The 6,901-nt window shown below is 46.0% G+C and overlaps 1 pseudogene; it reads left to right on the top strand.

Annotated features, from left to right (window-relative positions):
- Positions 1–569: 569 nt before the first annotated feature.
- Positions 570–1,082, top strand: LOC133092069 (large ribosomal subunit protein eL21-like; annotated as a pseudogene).
- The last annotated feature ends 5,819 nt before the right edge of the window (positions 1,083–6,901 follow it).

Raw genomic sequence — 6,901 nt, 5'->3', positions numbered from 1 at the left:
AGATAAGTACTGTTATGATTTTTCAGGGAGGGAAAGATTATAAAGGGACAACAGGAGATATGGGGGATGATGGATATTTTCATTGTGATTGTAATAATTGTTTAACTGGTATATAGATATATATACAAGTCAAAACTTACCAAATTATACACTTTAAATTTGTAAAGCTCATTGCATGATAATTATACCACAATAAAGCTGTTTTATAGAATTTTTGGTCAATAACTACAAAGTAACTTTTGATAAGGTGTCATTTGCTGAGAAGTCAATAATTTAGTTATAAATGACAAACAAAAAACCTGTCCCTCTGTGTTTCTACCCCTTAGACCTCTGTTTCTCATTTTTTTGGTGGCCACTTTTCCCCCTGTACTTTCTTCTCCAGAATGGCTTTGGTTCAAATAGAGCTGAGTTGTTTGTTTGTTTCAGGTGTAATTTACAGAGGTCAAATTTACCCTTTTTAGTGTACAGTCCTATGTGTTTTGACAAACACATACATGTGTGTAACCACCACCACAATCAAGATAGAAAGCAGCCTTTCGGCCGGAACCGCCATCTTCCCATAATTCACCAAAATGACCAACACAAAGGGAAAGAGGAGGGGCACCCCCTACATGTTCTCTAGGCCTTTTAGAAAACATGGAGTTATTCCTTTGGCCACATACACGTGAATCTACAAAAAAGGTGATATTGTAGATATCAAGGGAATGGGCATTGTTCAAAAAGGAATGCCCCACAAATGTTACCATGGCAAAACTGGGAGAGTCTACAATGTTACCCAGCATGCTGTTGGCATCATTGTAAACAAACAAGGTAAGGGCAAGATTCTTGCCAAGAGAATTAATGTGCGTATCGAGCATATTAAGCACTCTGACAGCCGAGATAGCTTCTTGAAACGGGTGAAGGAAAATGATCAGAAAAAGAAGGAAGCCAAAGAGAAAGGTACTTGGGTTCACCTGAAGCTCCAGCCTGTGCCACCCAGAGAAGCACACTTCATGAGAACCAATGGAAAGGAGCCTGAACTGTTGGAGCCCATTCCCTATGAATTCATGGCGTGATGGGTGTAAAGAAAATTAAAAGACCTGGACTGTTAGAAAAAAAAAGATAGAAAGCATTTCCATCCTCCCCCAGATTCCCTTGTGCCCCTTAGAAGTCAATCCCCTTTCCTCAGCCCCAGCTCCTGGCAGCCTCTGATGTATTCTTTTTCCCTACAGTTTTGCCTTTTCCAAAATGTCATATAAATGGAATTATACAGTATGGAGCCCCTGCAGTCTACTTCTGTCACTTTGCACAGGCTTTCTCCACCTCAGCACTGTTGACACTAGGGCCAGATCACACTTTGCTGTGGGGCTGTCCTGCGCACTGTAGGATGTTTAGTAGCATCCCTGGCCTCCACCCACTAGATGCCAACAGCATCTCCCTCCTAGACTGTCACCATCAAAAATGTCTTCAGATATTGCCAGATGTCCCCTGGGGGTCAAAATCACCCCTGGTTGAGGACCTCTGACCTAGAATAATGCATTTGAGATCACGTGTGCTGTTGTATGTAAGTTTCCATCCTTTTTACTTAGATAATCGTAACTACTACCACATACTGTCTGTGCAAAATAGGACCATGCAGAAGGAACTGGAAAGAACCGAACACAGACCCAAACCACAGTTGGAATAGGCCTCTCTGGGTTGAGGAATGAGCTGGTATGGAGATAGAAGTTTCATTTTCCTCTGAAAGCATTTTTTCTTCCAGACAGAGACTTGAAATATGGTAGTCAACTGCTCTCAATCCAAATGGGAGGTTTCACCTAAAATATCTACCGTTACTGAACTTCCCAGAACGTAGCCAAGCTCAGGAGTCGACAACTGAAAAGACGGCAGGAGTGACTGTGAGGGGCGGTGCCCTGACCCACGGGCAGGATGAGCAAATCTCTCCATCTCTTGGAATCTCACGTATCAAACAAGGATTATGGCCAGTAGGACGGTTAGTGCTGCAATGAGGAAGTGCTGGGAAGTGAAGAAAGCAAGCAAGTTCCCTCTTCTCCAAGTGGCTGGGCGGGCACAGCCATCTCACCACTCTGGTTTCCACTGTTTGCTTGTTGGCTCGCTTGTGCATACTTTATGCTGTCTGTCCGCTAACAGCCTGTACCCACTTAATTGCCTGTGACCACACATCTGCTATGGTGGTGAGCGGCCGTCAATGCACTTAAGGGGTGGGAAGGGCTTTCGGCAGGGAAATGCTCTCCAAAATTCTGGAGCAGGGACTGGGGAGCAAAAAAATGCCCTGTGCTTGGCCAGACATAGAGCCTTTGAGATCTGTGCTGATTGGATGGGGGCACTGAGGTTTCTATTTGGAAGAAAAACACTTCTAGGGAAAGCATGAGTGGAATCGGCCTTTGCATTTCTCAAGAACACTGTTTATAATAATAGCAATCCCATGATTTTGCAAAGCTGCATTTGTTGACTGAGTAAGTAAATAAGTGAACAAATTTCGTATACAGCTGTCCCAAGGCGAAACTGGGAAACAGATAAAGCTGATCATGGGTGCTTCCAGATTCTAAGTTCAGTTCTTATTTTTTGCTTTTTAATAAATTCAACAAATATTTAATGAGCAACTCCTAAGCTCCAGGCCCTGTGCTGTGAGGTAAGAAGCGGTATATGTTTAAAGTTATCACACTGTACATTTTAAATCTATTACAATTTTATTTGTCAATCATATCTTGGTAAAGCTGGAAAAAACAGTGTGAGAATGATAAAACACAGCCTTCATCCTCAAGTAGCTCACCGTTGTGCCCTGTGACAGCTGGGAACAGCTGGATTACTGTGTGATGAACAAACAATGGAAGCACAGAGGTGGCCTGTGCACTTCACCATCATGCTCTGCTTTCTCATGGCGCGTGGGCGAGACTGTTTCTCAGATGCTAGATCCCAGATGAATTCATTCAACAAATATTATGTGTCGGACACTGTTCTTGGCACTGGGTAGATAGCAGTGGACAAAAAAGGATAAAAAAAATCTCTGTCCTCAGGAGTCTCATGGGGTGAGGCCCACAGTACAAAAGTAATTAGGTAAATGATAGAGTAGATTTTGCAGAGAAACATAAGGCAAGCAAGAGAAACAGGCAGTGCAGGCGACTGGGCTGCACTTTTCACTGGGGTAGTCAGGGAAGGCCTCGTATTTGAACAAACACCAGAAAGAGTTGAAAGGGCAGATATCTCTGGAAAGAACATTCCAAGCAGAGAAATTAGCAAGTTCAAAGGTCCTGGGGTAGAAGCATAGCATTTGAGGGCTAGTCGACAGCAAGGCCAATGTAAGCATAGAGTAAGCTGGGAGGAAAGCTGGAGACAAGGTCCAGGTGCGGGGCCAGATGTGGAGGGCTGAGGGTTATGGTGAAGACTTTGGTTTTTATTCTGCGTTGTGATGGTATGTGCTATAGTTTGAACATTTGTGTCCACCCCTGCCTGCCCCCCGCCCCCGCTCTTCAGATCCATATTGCTGCTAAGATTCTACAGGGTTGGCCTGCCTGGGCTGAGTCTCGTGTTGATATCACCCAAACTCCCAGCTACGACGCAGCTTTGCGTGCCCATGGAAAATTCCTTTCCCAAGGCTGTGCCCAGTGCCAAAGTTTGTGTTCTCAACCACAATGCTAAATGGCCTCCAGATCCTGGGCTATATCACCTCCAGGGTCAGTCCTCCAGTACACTCATCTTACAACAACAGCAGTCCTTGGAAGACCATACAGGAGCATAAAATAGCACACTGGTTGTGATGATTTTTAGATAAACTCAATCTTGGGACCACTCAACCTGAGGTGGCACTCTTTGGTCCTCAAAGGTACTAGGAATCTTGGAAGTAAATAACCACTTGTTCAAGTCTCTTAGGGAAAATAAAACATGGTGCCAAGACAAGAATAAAATGTCATTTATATATGTTGAGAGGCAACATGGTAGGAGAAGGGCATGGGCTTTGGTGTTAGACGGACCTGACTTACCATCCTGATCTTATTGCTTATTTTCTGTGCAAGCTGGGGCCAGAGACAAAAGCTCTGCATACGGCAATTTTCTTACTTGGAAATGAAAACAGGGCCTGCTTGCAGGGTTGTCACATGAGTAAAGAAATGAAGTATAGGTTATATGACACATTAAGGGTGCTTAATAAAAGATACTTTTATTATTCCTTGAGCACTCTTGCAGAGGCTGGGGTAGTACAGAGTGAGCAGTGCTTGTGCGTGTGTGTGCAGGTGTGTGTGTGCGGGTGTGTGTGTGCAGGTGTGTGTGTGCGGGTGTGTGTGCAGGTGTTTGTGTGCGGGTGTGGTCCCGGCCTGAACCTATCTGGATTCATCCATGTAAGACTGGCTGTGTCTGGTAAAGAAGTGGGTGAACTTCCAGGAGTGGGTTTGTGGGAAGATATTTGGGTAGAAGGAGAATAAGGGGACAGTTTTGTCAGGTGTCCCTAAGTGGGGATGGGAGAGTCAGCCTTGGACATTGTTGCCTGACCTGGTCCCAGAGATGTGAGTTTGAGGAGGGCCTTCCGGAAGACACCAGCTGAGTTATTTTTATGAGATTCTAAGCCCCCCTGCTATTGATCATCCCCAGGGTGCCTCATTGACCCTTGTTTGGCTCTCTCCTCCTTCATCATGAGTATAACCAATTCCATTCGCTGTGGAAACTAAAAAGTGGTGTGTCTGTTTTCCTGCTTAGAGTCTATAGCTACACCGCCATCTTTCCCATAGGCTGGGGAAGGCTAAGGAATCTCAAGTTGTATCTACTTGGATATATATGTAAATATGGAGGAAGAGGATGTTATAAAATGTTATGAGATGTTAAAAATGACCCTCACTTGAGTTATTCGATTCTTACTAAGACAAGCGTCTCCCTACTCCAACATCCCCAGGAAATAGCAGTCTTGCTCCAAAAACCCAACAAGACCATTCTCTGGTCTTTCTTCCCTCAGCTTGAGCTCATCTGGACTCTGACTCGCGTGGTTTGCATCCCACTGAGGTTAGGGTGTTCGATTCCGTTTCGGAATTACTTCCTTCTTGCGGGTAGACAGTTACAGTAATGGCTCCCAATGGAGCCAGGGCTCCCTCCCTGTATCCACACCCTGGTGTCGTCTCCTCCCACATGGACTCAGGGCTTGGCCATGCGACTCGCTTTTGCTAATGGGACAGCAAATGTAACACAAGCGGAGACTGGAAAATGATTGTGAGTTGAGTCTTTCCCTCTCTCCTGCTGCTTTTGGAACCTAGCCACCGTGCGAAGAAGCCAAGGTTGGTTTCTGGAGACATGCAGCCCAGCTAAGAGACAGCATCCATGCCTAGAAAAGTGAGGAAGGCCATCTTAGACTACCCAACCCCATTATGAGCTGCCAAATGGTAGCAGCCAGATGACCCCAGGTGAGATGACTAGAAGAACCGCACTGCTGAGCCTAACCAAACTGCTGACCTCCAGAGCCATGCAGAAATAAAATGGTGGTTGTTTTCAACCACTGAGTTTGGGGATGGAATGTTACTCAGCAAAGGCTAAGTCACACAATTTTCTTTCTACCTTTTGTACTTTTCTACCAACTTACTAGCACTTTCATTCTGTCAACCACTCCTTCTGGAAGACAGTGCCCTCTGCCCCTCACAGGCACCTCAGCTGACCTTTCACCAAAGGGAAACTCATCCTGCACCCAGAAGCATGGGTTCCATCAGCAAAGATCCAATGGCTGCCCCTGTACTGCTTCCCCTTAAGAGTTAAGCTCTGACTTCACTGCATGCAAAGTTTCCTTAAAATTTTTTCTTTTTGGAAAAAAAATGTGGTTTTGCTTCCAAATGATGTTCCAAATGTCTCTGGCTCACCAAGGAGTAATCCCTCGGCTGGAAAACGCAGCAATGCTGCTATTTTAGTATGGCACCAGGCCTCTGGCTTCTTGATTCTGCCAGGGCTGCCGATGCTTCTTTGTGGAAAACTAAATCAACTGCCTAAGATACAGAGACTTGTCCCAAAGGGATATTTCAGAAAGGAGAGGCCCTCTGCCTTCTTTCCATTCTGCCTCTTTCTACCCAACTCCTAGCTCCTCCAGCCAAAATGGGTCTTCTTCCCTTGGGGCAACCGAACTTCTAAACTGCTTAAGTGGAGGCCCATCTGTTGTCCCTGACCCTTTGGCTTCTCCCCACACTCATCCTAATTGTTCTCTGATGAAGGCTAAACGTAAGCCTGTGTAACACTCCAAAAATGCACGGCTGGCCGAACCCAACATTACCAAGAGAGACAGCTATGAGAAAACAATATGCCTGTTTGCTCGACCTCCCTTTCTGCAGGCAGACTAATTCTGGAAACTTTCCCACCCTCCGAGGGCAGAGGTGCTTTGCTAATCCTGCCAAGTGTCAAAATGCATGGCGTTTGAACAGCTTCTTCAGGCTAGTGCTGTTTATCAGACTGTCCCTTGGTAGAAACTCCTGTGGATTCTGTGCAGAAAGCATCTGCCCTGGACCCAGTAAAGGGGGCAGTTTAAGGAGGGGTCACTTCTTATGGAACTAGTTGCCTTTTCTCAGGCACTGCTCTTCCCTGAAAGAGATTAGCTGGGCAAAGGTCACTGAGGAGAAGCCGTGGCTCAGAGGCCACCTCAGGTACTGGGAATGACTCATCGACCACAGAGAAAGGGACTGGGGCTTGGAGTGAGACCAGTAGGATCTGGGCCCAGCCTAGTGGTCTAAATGTCAGCTGTGACCACCTCTCGGGAAATGCACTCGGGATCCAAGCTTCCTAGGCCTCACCAATCTGGGTCAGAGAAGGCTCACGATGACAGTAATGGATCTGGCACCCCTTGCTTCTCTCTCTCCACCCAAAAGTTCCAGGAGCGTTCCCTTCTGTCTCACATCCTCAGGGAAGCCTTCCTTGTCCCACTCCCAGCCCGATCATCCCTGGA

The sequence above is a fragment of the Eubalaena glacialis genome, chromosome 5 (assembly GCF_028564815.1).
Source record: "Eubalaena glacialis isolate mEubGla1 chromosome 5, mEubGla1.1.hap2.+ XY, whole genome shotgun sequence".
NCBI lineage: Eukaryota > Metazoa > Chordata > Mammalia > Artiodactyla > Balaenidae > Eubalaena > Eubalaena glacialis.
This window is presented reverse-complemented; position numbering and strand designations above follow the sequence as displayed.